Source organism: Pomacea canaliculata, linkage group LG14 (assembly GCF_003073045.1).
Source record: "Pomacea canaliculata isolate SZHN2017 linkage group LG14, ASM307304v1, whole genome shotgun sequence".
NCBI classification, from domain to species: Eukaryota; Metazoa; Mollusca; class Gastropoda; order Architaenioglossa; family Ampullariidae; genus Pomacea; species Pomacea canaliculata.
Window position 1 is genome coordinate 5,159,846 of NC_037603.1, and position 13,867 is coordinate 5,173,712.

Sequence of the window (13,867 nt, forward strand, 5' to 3'; positions counted from 1 at the left end):
ACATTCTTGTCGCCTTTCCTCTTTCCTCCTGGACATGGACTGGATCATGAAGACTTCCACCGACAGTGAGAGGAGAGAGATCAGATGGACATGACTATGACAGCAACAACAGCACTGGGGAAGACTTGGACTTTGCTGATGACATTGCCCGCTGTCCGCCACCAAAGAACATGCAGAAAAACAAAGGCCTTCTCAGAAACAGCTGAAACTTGGCTTGAAGGTCAGTGCAAGGAAAAACGAAAAGTATGAAGTGAACGCAGAGTCAAGACAGCATCAAACTAAATGAGAAGAGATTGAGGAAGTTGACAGTTTCTCCTATCTTGGTCAAAATGTCAAACACCGGGGATGCAGAGGTGGAGATTCAAGCCCGACTGGCGAAAGCCAGCAAGGCCTTCGCCTCACTCAGGAGCACATGGAAGGCAACAAACATCAGCCAGAAGATCAAGCTGAGAATCTTCAAGTCAAATGTGATCAGCACCCTCCTTTACGGATCAGAATCATGGAAGATGACCAAAACCATCAGTAACAAGTTTGACGTCTTCCAAAACAGATGCCTCAGGCGCATACTTAACATCTTTTGGCCAAATACCATCAGCAACGAAGAACTCCACCGAAGAACTGAAACCGAGTCCATACACACGCAGGTTCAACGAAGGCGTTGGCGATGGACTGGACATGTGCTCCGCCAGCAGACAGCAGACTTTCCAGAGTCGCCCTCGATGGACTCCAGACGGCCGAAGAAAACGAGGCCACCCAAAGGAAACTTGGAGAAGAACAGTGGAAAGGGAGATGAAAGGAAAGGGCTGGACATGGGGTCACCTAGAGCGGGTTTCAGCCGATCGACATCGGTGGCGGACTCTGGTTGAGGCCTTGTGTGCAGCCTGATGCACGAAGAGGAATAGATAGATAGAGAGACTAAGTGACAGACTAGCTTAAACACTACTATACCAAAGCCACTTGTTGGTCAACTGAGAACCAGGTGTGCAACAACCTTTAATCCAGCTTCCAGCTTGTAACATGTGGATCATAACGTTCGTGCGTCTGAATCCAGCAGGCACTTGCTGTCATGCATCACTTCGCTTTATTTAATGGTAAATAGTCCTAGCATGGGTAGCGAACCAGCGGGTAAAATCAACACAGGACCTGTCTCCTTGTCAGAAGCTGATCACCCTTTTTCCTCTCTGCCAGCACTACTCTGGTAAACCGAAAACAAATTCAACCTGACCCTCACTTTTTATTGGCACTTGACAGACTTCCCACAGTTTCATCATTGTTATCCAACTGTCTGGCAATACGATCACCTTGTGTCCAACGTTGACAGTCTTTGTGTCAATCTACACTTTTGCACACGAAATTCATGTCATGATTAAGGAATGTGCATGTGTGTGTGTGTCTGTGTGTGTGTGCGTTTTAACTTTTTGAATATTGGCAAAACAGTACTTGCTGATTTTGATATTTGTATTTATTCTTTATGTAACTCTTTCTTTTGACCGATATTAGCTGACCTATGTTGTTAATACGAGTTAGTCGTCAATCATGCTATAGATGACAAGCCACAAACCACCTTTAACTGTTAAATGAAGGTAACTTGTTATTTTGTAGCTTAATTATGGAAATACATCGCCTTTGTTTTTTGTCTCGATTTCTTGTTTATTTTGATCAAAACGCTACAAAATAAATAAAACTAGAAACTGTTATTGAAATTTTGTTTTACTCTTTTTTTTAACGGAGGAAATCAATAAATACAAGTTATTAATGCAGTCACTAAAAATTAGAAATGGGGAAAACCATTATTAACAAAGTTTGCTTACAAAATGAAAGCAAGATAGCTTTCCTGCAAGATAAGAGTGAAAATATTGTCCTTCGCTTGCCTCCCTTTACAGATCGCCTCTATGACGTCACTCTCGACGTCACATCTGACTTGATGCGCATGTCACAAACCTGACCGTTGTTTTTCAAACCAGAGATAAGACAAAGAGGAACAAATAAAAAAATAAGGATGCCACTGTAAGCATGTCCTCCATGTCGGGCTTGCTAAATGCAAAGAAACAGCGAAGACTGAATCAGTTTGGCTAAACACTTTTCTCATCCTACAGTTTTTTTTACCTAGGTAGGATAGAAGAATGATGCTTTCTTGTCTTTGTAGAAGATTGCCTTAATTGACTGGTTTATTGGCTGCCTTTCATTGTTTTTGAAGAGAGGATGCCCACACCAGCGGTGATGTTATAAGTGAGAATGCTGTCAACACGGTATTATTTTGTATTCCATCTCTACCACTCAAGAGATGATGTTGAAACTAATGTAAATCAGGTTTGTGTGATCACAGAATGAGAGAATTTCATCCATGACTGAGTCAATGTAAATAAAACTGCATTAGCTTGCTATTGGATTAATGAGAGATGGGCTGTGGTTACTTGTTATGGAACTTCCGATACCAAACATTTCTTCAGCGGAATGTTTTATCCCCAATCGGCTTACAACCAAACCATGAACTTTTAATCACTTTTATAAACAGCTGAAAAATCGAAAAGGGACCAACATAAAAGTTCGGCTTTAATAACCTTTTCATACAGCTTTCTGATATCTTTAACACAGAGAGGACTGAATAATTGAATACGTGTTGTGCACCAGACTAGAAAACCTGCGCATACCGTCCACTTCAACTGGCGAACAAGTTCAGTAGTTCACCCCCACACACACACACATGCAGGGAAAGAGAGGAGATAAAGCTCAGAGCTGAAATAGTGTTTGCTCATTAGGCTCATCATCAACGATAAGGACCGTGCTTCACTGTCAAGACGCCGCTAGTGCCTTTCGTCGTACACTCTCTCCAACACACCAGCGGGTCGGACAATGTCGAGTTCTTTCTCTCAGATTCGCCTGTAGGGGTCTGCTTGTGTTTACTAAACAAAAACTCAAAAGAACAGATCCTAGCTATAAACAAATACAGTCACTAACACAACGGCTTTTCCTTTGATTAACACACTCAATCTTTTACTCACTAGCGAGGCACATTGTCTGGGCAAAGACTCTCTACTCTTCGTTCTTCCTCTTCTATCTGCTCTCTGAAGTCCTTCTCCTTTTGACATTATCGTCGTCATCAGTTTGAGATTACTAACGCTAAAAATATATACAGAATGACAAAACCTTTTTGACAAACACGTTCTTAAATATATGTAGAGATACCTCGTGAATACCTGAAACTTTTATTAGTGCTTAATATCGAAGAATGATATAACATAGTCTCTCTCTATGTATATATATAAAGGAGGGCTATACTAAAGACCTACATCAACTTTTGAAATGAAAATATGAAAGTCACATCTAGCTTCAACTTCTCGTCACGAGTTGTCGATCACCTAATGTAATTGTAGTAAAATTACGAGTGACTCGTGAATACATTCGCTCTACTGGAATGAACCGCACGATAGTTTTTGTTTAATCAAATATTTATTAAGATTTCGTCTCTGCAAAGATTTCATTCAGTGCTGCCTTGAAAGACACACAGTCTGATTCCTTTTTGTAACTTGTAATAGAAACCTGTGACCTCTGTGCCGTCAGACTTAACTGACCAACCGGTTTGTGTAGGGAAGGGTTACGGGGTCAGTCGATGCTTCGTGAGCCGCAGTCGTCGTTAGAGAAACAACATTTGACACCATCACCACCACAGTCGTTGTCGGTAAAGCATATCCGTCTGTTGAAAACACACACACACACACAAACTCTTGAGCACTCTCTCTCTCTCACACACAGACACACAACTCTGAGCTGAAGAAGTCGTTTAACAAGTTATCTCACCAAAGCCAGGTAGACCATCATCACGGACAGGTTGAGAGACTTCACTAACACCGAGGGCCGACACATCAGCACAATGACACACCTGGTGGCGAAACCTTTCTTCACACACCTGTGTCTGGACACACATCGCTACACTAAAGTGTTGTTTTGTATGTACCTGTATTTCTTCTCAGCTGTTCTTGGTAAGTATCTCCAACGAGAATTTACTTTAATGTACAGAAAATATTGGGAAAGAATTAATTAAAAGTGTCGACATTATTTTTGCGGATTTTAAAACAACCACAAGTCAGCACTTCCCGTGAGGTGCTATGAGTTTTCTTCACTGTTTAGAAAGGTATTGTCGTTATTTAAAGACTAGATTTTTTTATTTAAAACAACTATTTCATGTGAAGTGCTGTATTTTTCTGTGTCACTATCGATTTCTTTACTTACTAATATTTGGATTTTTATATTGATGTAATGTGTAGATCAACGCATCGAATACAAAGTTTCCTGACGGCTTTCACGTGCTCTGACAAATACATTGACAGTTTAAGTGATTGAAGATGAAATTTTTTTTATAAATATAGCTTCTGAGAATGTGGCGCTCAGAAAGCCGGCTCGTCACATCTCTACTTTTAAAATCTACCCATACTCGACGGCTGACAAGGCCGTGGATGGCAACACCGATGGTAACTTTTATCACGGCTCCTGTGCCCACACTGATGACAGCTACAACACCTGGTGGAAGGTGGACCTGATGGGCTTCTACAACATCACCAGCGTGCAGCTCTTCACGAGGACAGACGAGGGCGGTAAGTCACAGCCCTGCCCCTAGTGATAAACCAAATGTCACCTGTGGCTAGTTTACAAAGTTTTACAAAGTTTTAAGCGTTAAAACATTAGTTTTCGAACTAATTTAATCTTTTCAGGGTACAGATTACAAAACTTTGAAGTTCGTGTATCTGGCACTGACCCCACGACCTTTCCGTCCGGTGAAGGACAGCAGTGTGTCTACTGTAGAAGTGAAGTGGATCTAACCGGAACTTCGCTCAACTGCACTCGTCCAATCACAGGTCGCTACGTCAGTGTGTTCAAGGCTGCCAACGAAGCTCTCACCATCTGCGAGATTTTTGTCTTCGGGACGAAGGTCGACATTTCCGGTAAAGTTGATTACTGTAGTGTCGAATACAACTTTATTGGCATCAGTGTTCATTTGCGCCATTAAAGGGGGACTCTGTGAGAGCCGAGGGAAAGTTTCAAGAGTCTGGTAAAGACTTCAATTAGCTGACTATCACACTCCTTTAGACCCTTGTGTCTCAGCTCATCAGGTCCAGGAGCTTTACGTTGGTTAACATGAGAGAGAATTCTGATGACATGTCACAGAGTGTGACAGTGACTGCAGACAGTGAACAGCAGACATTATCTACTTTCTCATTGAATTCCCTCACGTCAAATGGTGTGTAGAAAGTTGTGAGCATATTAACAAACGTGAGTGGGTTAGCGCACTTGTTTCTTTTGTTCTCTGCCCATCATGGTGTTCAGGCCCCTTCATGCTTCCCTGGCGTTGCCCTCGCTAAGTCGCTCTTCTACATTCTCTCTGTATTCAACCTTAGATAAGCAAATGCCGCATACTGTAATAACGACGGAGGTCTGAATGTTTCAGGAACCTACGAACTAGTGCAGGACAACTCCCGCATCAACTCTTCCCTTGTGACGTCACTAACATCAGCGTCGAGCGTTGGCTGTGGTGTGGAGTGTCTTAGTGACGTCACGTGTGTGGCCTTTAACGTCATGGCGTCAGGACCACGTTCACAGCGCGGCGTCACGTGCGAGCTCGTGGGTGCTACAGAGTGGGTGACAACCATGACACTGGAAGCCAAGACCGGATGGAGAGCTTACAAGCGCGTGGTGGAGGGTTAATGTGACGTCATGGAGAAATATCAACGTTTGAAGTTAGTTAATGAGGAGAACTTTGTTTTTCGACTTGTCATGAATTTGTCTCTGTACTGGATTTGTTTCCCATTTCATATTTAAATCTGTTATCTGTTATTGATGTATGATAGTCTTCTAAACTTTAATATGTACGCGCTAGTGTTTTAAGGTTGGTATAAAATTCTGATTGATAAGTCAACCTCTCCTACCATGTTTTGATAATAAAAAGAACGTAGGTGTATCTAACGGAAAAATATTGCTCTACTTGGCGATATTTTTAATAGATAATCATTCATGTGTAGTATCAATTGATCTTAATGTTATAGTTAAGGGAGGCTATCTGTATGTCAAATTAATCATGATCCGGGTTACACCCCTTTATCAATCAATTGAAAAGTGTGTGTGAATATATTTATTTCAGTAGTCGTAAAACGTATTTCCTCACTCACCACAAGGCACATGAAGAAGGTGTACAGTGTATAGCACTCCTAATGTAACTTTTTCAGCTACTTTGTGTCGCCATTATGACATTTCACTTTTGATTGTGTGAATTACTGTCTTTTGCACTTGAAACACAAAGCTATAGGGTAAAATAAAATTAAAAAACATTGTAATCGCTGTGCGTGTTATGTTTTCCATGAAGAACCTATTCACTTGTCTTTCGTAGCCCTTTAAACAAGCCTGTATTATGCTTCTGTCTATCCAACTGTAGATTTTTCCATCCTTAAATTTTTTGCAAACCTTCTTTGCTTGTCTGTGATCAACAGTAAACATCAACTAATGCAATCTCATCACTTTGCCGCCATCATTATCGTCGTCGGCAGCTTGAGATTACTAAGTAAGTCAGGCTTTAAGTATATACCGAATGACAAAAACTTTTGACAAACACGTTTTTAAATATATATATAGATACCTCGTCAATACCTGATACTTTTATTAGTGCTTAATATCGAAATATGACCATCGAACATGGCATCTCTCGATATATATAAAGCCTATATACTAAAGGCCTACACCAACTTTAAATAGGAAAAAGAAATATATAAAGTAGTCGATCTGGATAAAAAGCTTACTAGTGGAACTATTGTCAGTCGTCTTCGAGGATCCAGTGACAGACTCCAAAGCTCCAATGATAATTTCTGTCTAAATTCTTGGTGTGTAGTGTGGCGTGTTCAACCAGACTAGTTACTACTACCTACTAGGTAAACAAACTTATTGGAAACTATTTACTTTTTGAGTTTGAAAGACAGATAGAAAAGCAAAACAAAAGTAATGTTAGTAACATTAGATGGAGTGAGATTGGTACAAAGTCACACCTAGCTTCACCTACTATCCTCTCGTCACGTGTTGTCGATCACCTGTTGTAATTCTAGTCAAAGTAGGAGGGACTCGTGAATACTTTCCCTCTGTTGAAATGAAAAGACGATAGCTTTTTTAAATCAAATATTTATTAAGATTTCGCCCTCTGCAAAGCTTTCATTCAATTCTGCCTTGAAAGACACAAAGTCTGATTTCTTTTTGTAACATGTCATAGAAACCTGTGACCTGTGTGCCGTCAGACTTAACTGACCAACCGTTTGGGGTTTTTGTTTTGTTTTGTTTTTGTTTTTTGTTTTTTTTTGTTTTGTTTTGTTTTGTTTTGTTTGTTGTTTTTTTTTTTTTGCAGTGAAAGGGATACGGGGTCAGTTATCGATGCACTGTGAGCCGCAGTCGTCGCTAGAGAAACATTTGACAACATGACCACCACAGTCGTTGTCGGTAATGCAAATCCGTCTCTTGTAAACACACACACACACCACTCAGAGCTGAAGTAGTATTTTAACATCAGCACAATGACACACCTAGTTGTGAAACCTTTCTTCACACACCTGTGTCTGGACCGTGTGCGGACGTTTTAACGACCGGCGTTTCGCCGCATTATGTCAGAGAGAGAGAGAGCTTACTTACTTCTCAAAGAATGAAAGTAACTACTAGATTACACAATAATTCTTTATTTCAAACAAATTTTACACACAGACTTCACAGACAGTTCACTTTGATTGTCACAGATTATGCGCAACAACTTTGAGATACATTGATTCAATGGCGAGAGAAATGTGTGAGCTAACGGTTCACATGAGGAGGGATAGTGAGAGAGAGTTCTCTGATACATTGATACAATGGCGAGAGAAATGTGTGAGCTAAGGGGCGTCACACACTTGACTTCGGCTAAAGGTCCGCGTGAAATGCCGAAATGAAGTGCCCCGCGCCGAAACGTCCGGCGGCGAAACGTCCGACTCCGAAACGTCCGGCGGCAAAACGTCCGTGTAACGTCTGGACACACATCGCTACACACAAGTTGTGTTGCTTTGTATGTACTTGTATTTCCTCTCAGCTGTTCTTGGTATCTCCAACGAGAATTTACTTTAATGTACAGAAAATATTGGGAAAGAATTAATTAAAAGATTTGATATTGTTTTTGCGGATTTTAAAACAACTACAAATCAACAACGCCTGTGAGGTACTATGACTTTTTTCACTGTTCATAAAAAGGATTGTTGTTATTTATACACCAGATTTTTTAAATTTAAAACAACCACTTCCTGTGAGGTGCTGTATTTTTCTGCCTCGCTAGCGATTTCTTTACTGACTGCTATTTTGATTTTTATATTGATGTAATGTGTAGATCAACACATTGAATACAATTCTTCCTGACGACTTTCACGTAAAGACATATACAGTGTCAGTGTAAATGATTACAGGTTAACAACTAAAGACATTTTAAATTGTTTTTAAAATGTCATGAATTTTCTGTTAATACATTTTGTTCAATCTAAAACTTGATACTATGTTCACTCCCCTTCATGCTTCCCTCGTAAAGTTGCTTTTCTACCTTCTCTCTGTATTCAACCTTAGATATTCAAATGCCGCATACTGTAATAACGACGGAGGTCTGAATGTTTCAGGAACCTACGAACTAGTGCAGGACAACTCATGCCCCAACTCTTCTCGTGTGACGTCACTAACAACAGAGCTTACAAACGCCTGTTGGAGGGTTAATGTGACGTCATGGACAAACACCAACGTTACTTAACCAAGTTACTTAATGAGGAGAACTTTGTTTTCGTCTTGTCATGAATTCGTCTTTGTACTTGATTTGTTTGTTGTTGTTTTTTATATTTCATATTTAAAGTTCACTCTTCATGTTTGATGCTTGAATATTATGGGATAGGCAAGTTAATACGACTCCATTTTATGCTTTCTCTTAGAATTTTTTTCTGTCTTTCGATGTGTTTGTACATGCTTTGATTGACTAACAAAGATCCAAGAAAAAACAAAAAGTACTACATGAGGTATTAACCTGCAGATTGTACACCCTAACCACTTGTGGCAGATTGAAGAACAATCAATGCAAGGACCTTAAAACCAACTTTTATCTATGACTTACAAACTTGACTAAGCAATAAAATCATAATCTCTGTTCTTTTTTCTTCCACCTGTCTCACCATCCAGACTTCATCCATCGTTCAGTGGTTGATACATTCCTGCTCAACTTTCCCTGAAATGTCAGCTCATGTACTCTTCCCCTGTGCCTCTCTATCACTGATTTTAAATAATATTTTTACCCACACGCATTTACTTTTATGGGATAAGTGCACTCTTCAAGTGTCACACTTCATTATTTTATAACATTTCCACACACACACACACACATACTGTGGCAATTGCATTATTAAGTGTAGTTAAATTTAAGCTTCTAGAGACTGTGTGTTAAAGAAAGTACTCCTCGAAGCTTAACTTGTATTGTGGATGGACTTGGTAGATAAAGTTAATACTACAGATTCTGACACTCACCAACACATACAGCATTTTAGCATTATATACTCCGTTTTGCTATAGTAAATCATCCTGGATTTACTGAGCCACTTATATATATATACTTAAGTGTGAAGGATTTATCTGTCATTGATGTCGGATAGTGTTCTAAACTTTAATATGTCTGTGGTAGTGTTTTAAGGTTGGTATAAAACGGTGATTGATAAGAGATATTTACTAATCAAGAGGAGAGCCATCGTGTATTGAAGGAAAGCTGAAATAAAGAGTTAGTCAATACAATGTTATTTCTTGAATATTTTTTCTTTGAAATGAGCAGATTTGTTTGATCTCTGAAACATTGTGGTCACAATTCTAATTTAATCTGTTCTGAATAGGCTATAGTATATTTTAATAATAATCATAATCATAATCATAATCATAATCATAATGAAGGTATGTTTGGTGAAATAAACTTCCATTAAAAAAAGAAAACAAAGATGAGTAGAAATCAAAACATACACACACACACAGAAATCAATCTGATTTAATACACCATGTTTTGATAATTAAAAGAATGTAGGTGTGTCTAACTGAAAAATATTTCTCTACGGCGTTATTTTTAATAGATAATCATCGATGTGTGATATCAATTGATCTTGATGTCATAGTTAAGGGAGGCTATCGCATGTATGTCAAACTAATCACGAGTGGGGTTACGTCCCTTTATCAATCAATTGAAGTGTGTGTTATTTATTTCAAGGTATTTATTTCAGTTGTCATACAACGTAACTCCTTACTCACCACAGGGCAAGTGATGAAGGTGTAGAATGTATACATCTCGTGAATACAATCGAACTGTTTGAATGAAATGCACCGATAGCTTTCTTGAATAAAATATTTATCAATATTTGGCGGTCTTCAAATCGTTTATCCGATACTGCCTTGATGGACACAGTCTGTTTCCTCTCTTTACCATGTCATAGAAACGTGTGTCCTGTGTGCAGTCAACCTTAACTGACCAACCGTTTCTTGCAGGGTCAGGGGTACGGGGTCAGTTATCGATGCACCGTCAGTCGGAGTCGTCGTTCGAGAAACAACATTTGTTCCCATGACCACCACAGTCGTTGTCAGTAAAGCATATCCGTCTGTTGAAAAATAACACACACAAAGAGCTCATTGCTGAAGGAGTATTTTAACAAGTTATCTCACCAAAGCCAGGTAGACCATCATCACGGACAGGTTGAGAGACTTCACTAACACCGAGGGCCGACACATCAGCACAATGACACACCTGGTGGGGAAACCTTTCTTCACACACCTGTGTCTGGACACACATCGCTACACTAAAGTGATGTTGTTTTGGATGTACTTGTATTTCTTCTCAGCTGTTCTTGGTAAGTAATTCCAATTATTAGTTAATTAGTTGTCATATGCCAAAGTAACACACACTTGAAATCGTTTGTGCCATCTGCGGTCCAGCCACTCAACTTCAGACCAAGTGTCAGTGGTGTTGTAGATGTCCACGTGATAATTCTTGATGCAAGTTGTTTGTTTTGTAGTATTTATATATATTTATATAATTTTACTTCCTTTCACGTGCTCATGTACATCTTAACTTGGAGTCTGTCATAAGGTCAACTTCTTTGTATCTCAGCTTCTGAGAACGTGGCGCTGAGGAAGCCTGCTCGTCACATCTCTACTTATACAAGCTACCCATTGGCGACTGCTGACAAAGCCGTGGATGGCAACCCTGATGGGGACTTTTCTCACCACTCCTGTACCCACACTAATGACATCTCCAACACCTGGTGGAAGGTGGACCTGATGGGCTTCTACAACATCACCAGCGTGCAGCTCTTCACGAGGACAGACGCTTGCTGTAAGTGACAGTCCTGACCCTAGCGATAAACAAAATGTCACCTGAACTTAATTTTCAAAGTGGTTACAAAGATTAAAGCGTTAAAACTATATTCTGGACCACTGAAGGGCAAACCAATTTTTATCGTTACAATCCAGATCTCGATCCTTGAACCCCAACTAGGACTGTCGAGTGTTGTAACTTGTGCCATTAATAATAAAATATTCTGACCTTTCACATTAAGTTTCGAACTAATAAGGAAGCGGCAGCACGGAATCTCTGTACAAGAATCAAAAAGTTCAGTTAAGAGTTCATCAATTTTGAGTAAATTTATCACAATCGAGATCCTCCAAACCCCTACGTTGTATTATGTCTTAAATAGATATATGTATGTCATTGCTAAAGATAGAAACAAAGAAGACGAAAGACACCCTGGCATGCTAAAACTCAGCGGGTTCTTATCCTTTAGATATAATATTACAGTGGTTATTAACTCAAGTTTTGTACACTATGATCTTATTATTTTTACCTTAGAATTGCAATGGATTTCTCATACACAATTATTTCTTTCGTCTGACTATCTACAAAATTATCATATTTTAATATACTAATATAACTAATTTTTTCGTCTTTTTCCTGTAGAAATATCTATGGTATTTTGTCGAACGATAATTCCCAGCGCGGAAGTATCCATCGATACTTCACTCAAAAAAAGCGCGAAGTAGTGAATCCGCGAGAGATGAACCGCGAAGTAGCGAGGGAACACTGTATACATATACACATATGTAAGTGCTAAAGATAGAAACACTCAAGACGAAAGACACACGTGCATGCTAAAACTCCGACGAGAGGTTCTTATCGTTTAGATGTAATAGTACAGTGGTTATTAACTCAAGTTTTGTACACTATGATGTTATTATTTTTAGCTTACTATTGTTAGTCTGTCACAGTGAAATAATCTGTTCTCCTAATTAAACTCTTTTCAGCGGACAGATTACAAAACTTCGAAGTTCGTGTATCTGGCACTGACCCCACGACCTTTCCGTCCGGTGAAGGACAGCAGTGTGTGTACTATAAAAGTCCAGTGGCTCTAACAGGAACTTCGCTCAACTGCACTCGTCCAATCACAGGTCGCTTCGTCAGTCTGTACAAGCCTGCCAACGATGTTCTCACCATCTGCGAGATTTTTGTCTTCGGGACGAAGGTCGACATCTCCGGTAAAGCTACAATTTTCTTGCTTGCCCTAGGAAGTCCACGACAGAAATTTTTCTTGTGCTCTCAAACCTAAATACATATACAAACATGAGCATAAAATCATAATATCAGCATTACAAATATAGTATGAGCATGACAAAGCATAATTACCAGACAAACCCATACAAGACATTAAACACACATGCACACATGCACTTCTCTAACATACATGTAAAACCTCCTGAGGAGGATGTCAGGTAGCAGGGCAGCCCTTCCAATCTTTGTACCTTTTATTTAGGATGGTTTTGATAGCTGGTACAATGGACCTCTGGTAGGAAATTTTTCGACCACATCACACTTTGTAGCGCCTGTCCGAGGGCAAAAATTGAAATTTGGGATGGAGAGGGTGTGATTGGATGGAAACGATGTTATGTGCCATCATTCTGACTGCATGAACATCATGAAGTCAGTAGCAGCTGTGGTGTACCAGTAATTTTATTTGCCTGGTGGATGACTGTGGCCAGCTTTGCTTTGTATTTGACGAGGAGGTGACCATACCACGCGGCGATATTAAATGTCAGGATGATCTAAGCGAGATACCTGTAAACAGTCTTCAGCATCCCAGAGCTGACAATTTGGGATTTTATTTTTTAAAGAAACAGTCTGTGCTGGACCTGTCTGTACACTTGGTTCACCTGATCACTAAAGGATAGTCTTCCGTCTATCACTGTACCAAGGTACTTAAAACTCTGGGCCCTCTCTACCTGCTGTCCTTTGATTTGGATTGGTGAGGATAGAGGGGTACTGCCATCTCTTCCATCGTATTCTCGTCCAGAGGCCATCTCGTCCGATTTCTCAACATTCAGCTTCAGGAAGTTGCGGTCAAAGCAGTCCTCCAGTTCCCCCACACAGACCAGGTACTGTGACAGGGACTGCTCGTCTCGTAGAATCGTATAAAAAATAATTTCTTTCCATTGAGACAGCGTTTGAAGTCTTTTACTCAGCTATGATTTGTTATTTGGATAGCTGTTGTGGAGGCGGGTAGGTCATGTCACGTATTGATGGAGACAGGGAAGCAGCTCACTGACATCACAGTGGTTCAAACCCCCGAGTAGAAATACTGGCTGGTCTACTGATCTCGTCGCCGCTCAGTGTGTCCACGATGTGCTTAGCTACGAGGTTGAAGTGTGGGTTGGGCACGTAGGTTAGTATGACAGTGATTAGGCTCTTGTGTCATCATGTGTGCACATGTACACGTGTTCGTGTGTCTGTACGTCTTTCACGTGTCATTATTTACCTTCATGTTTT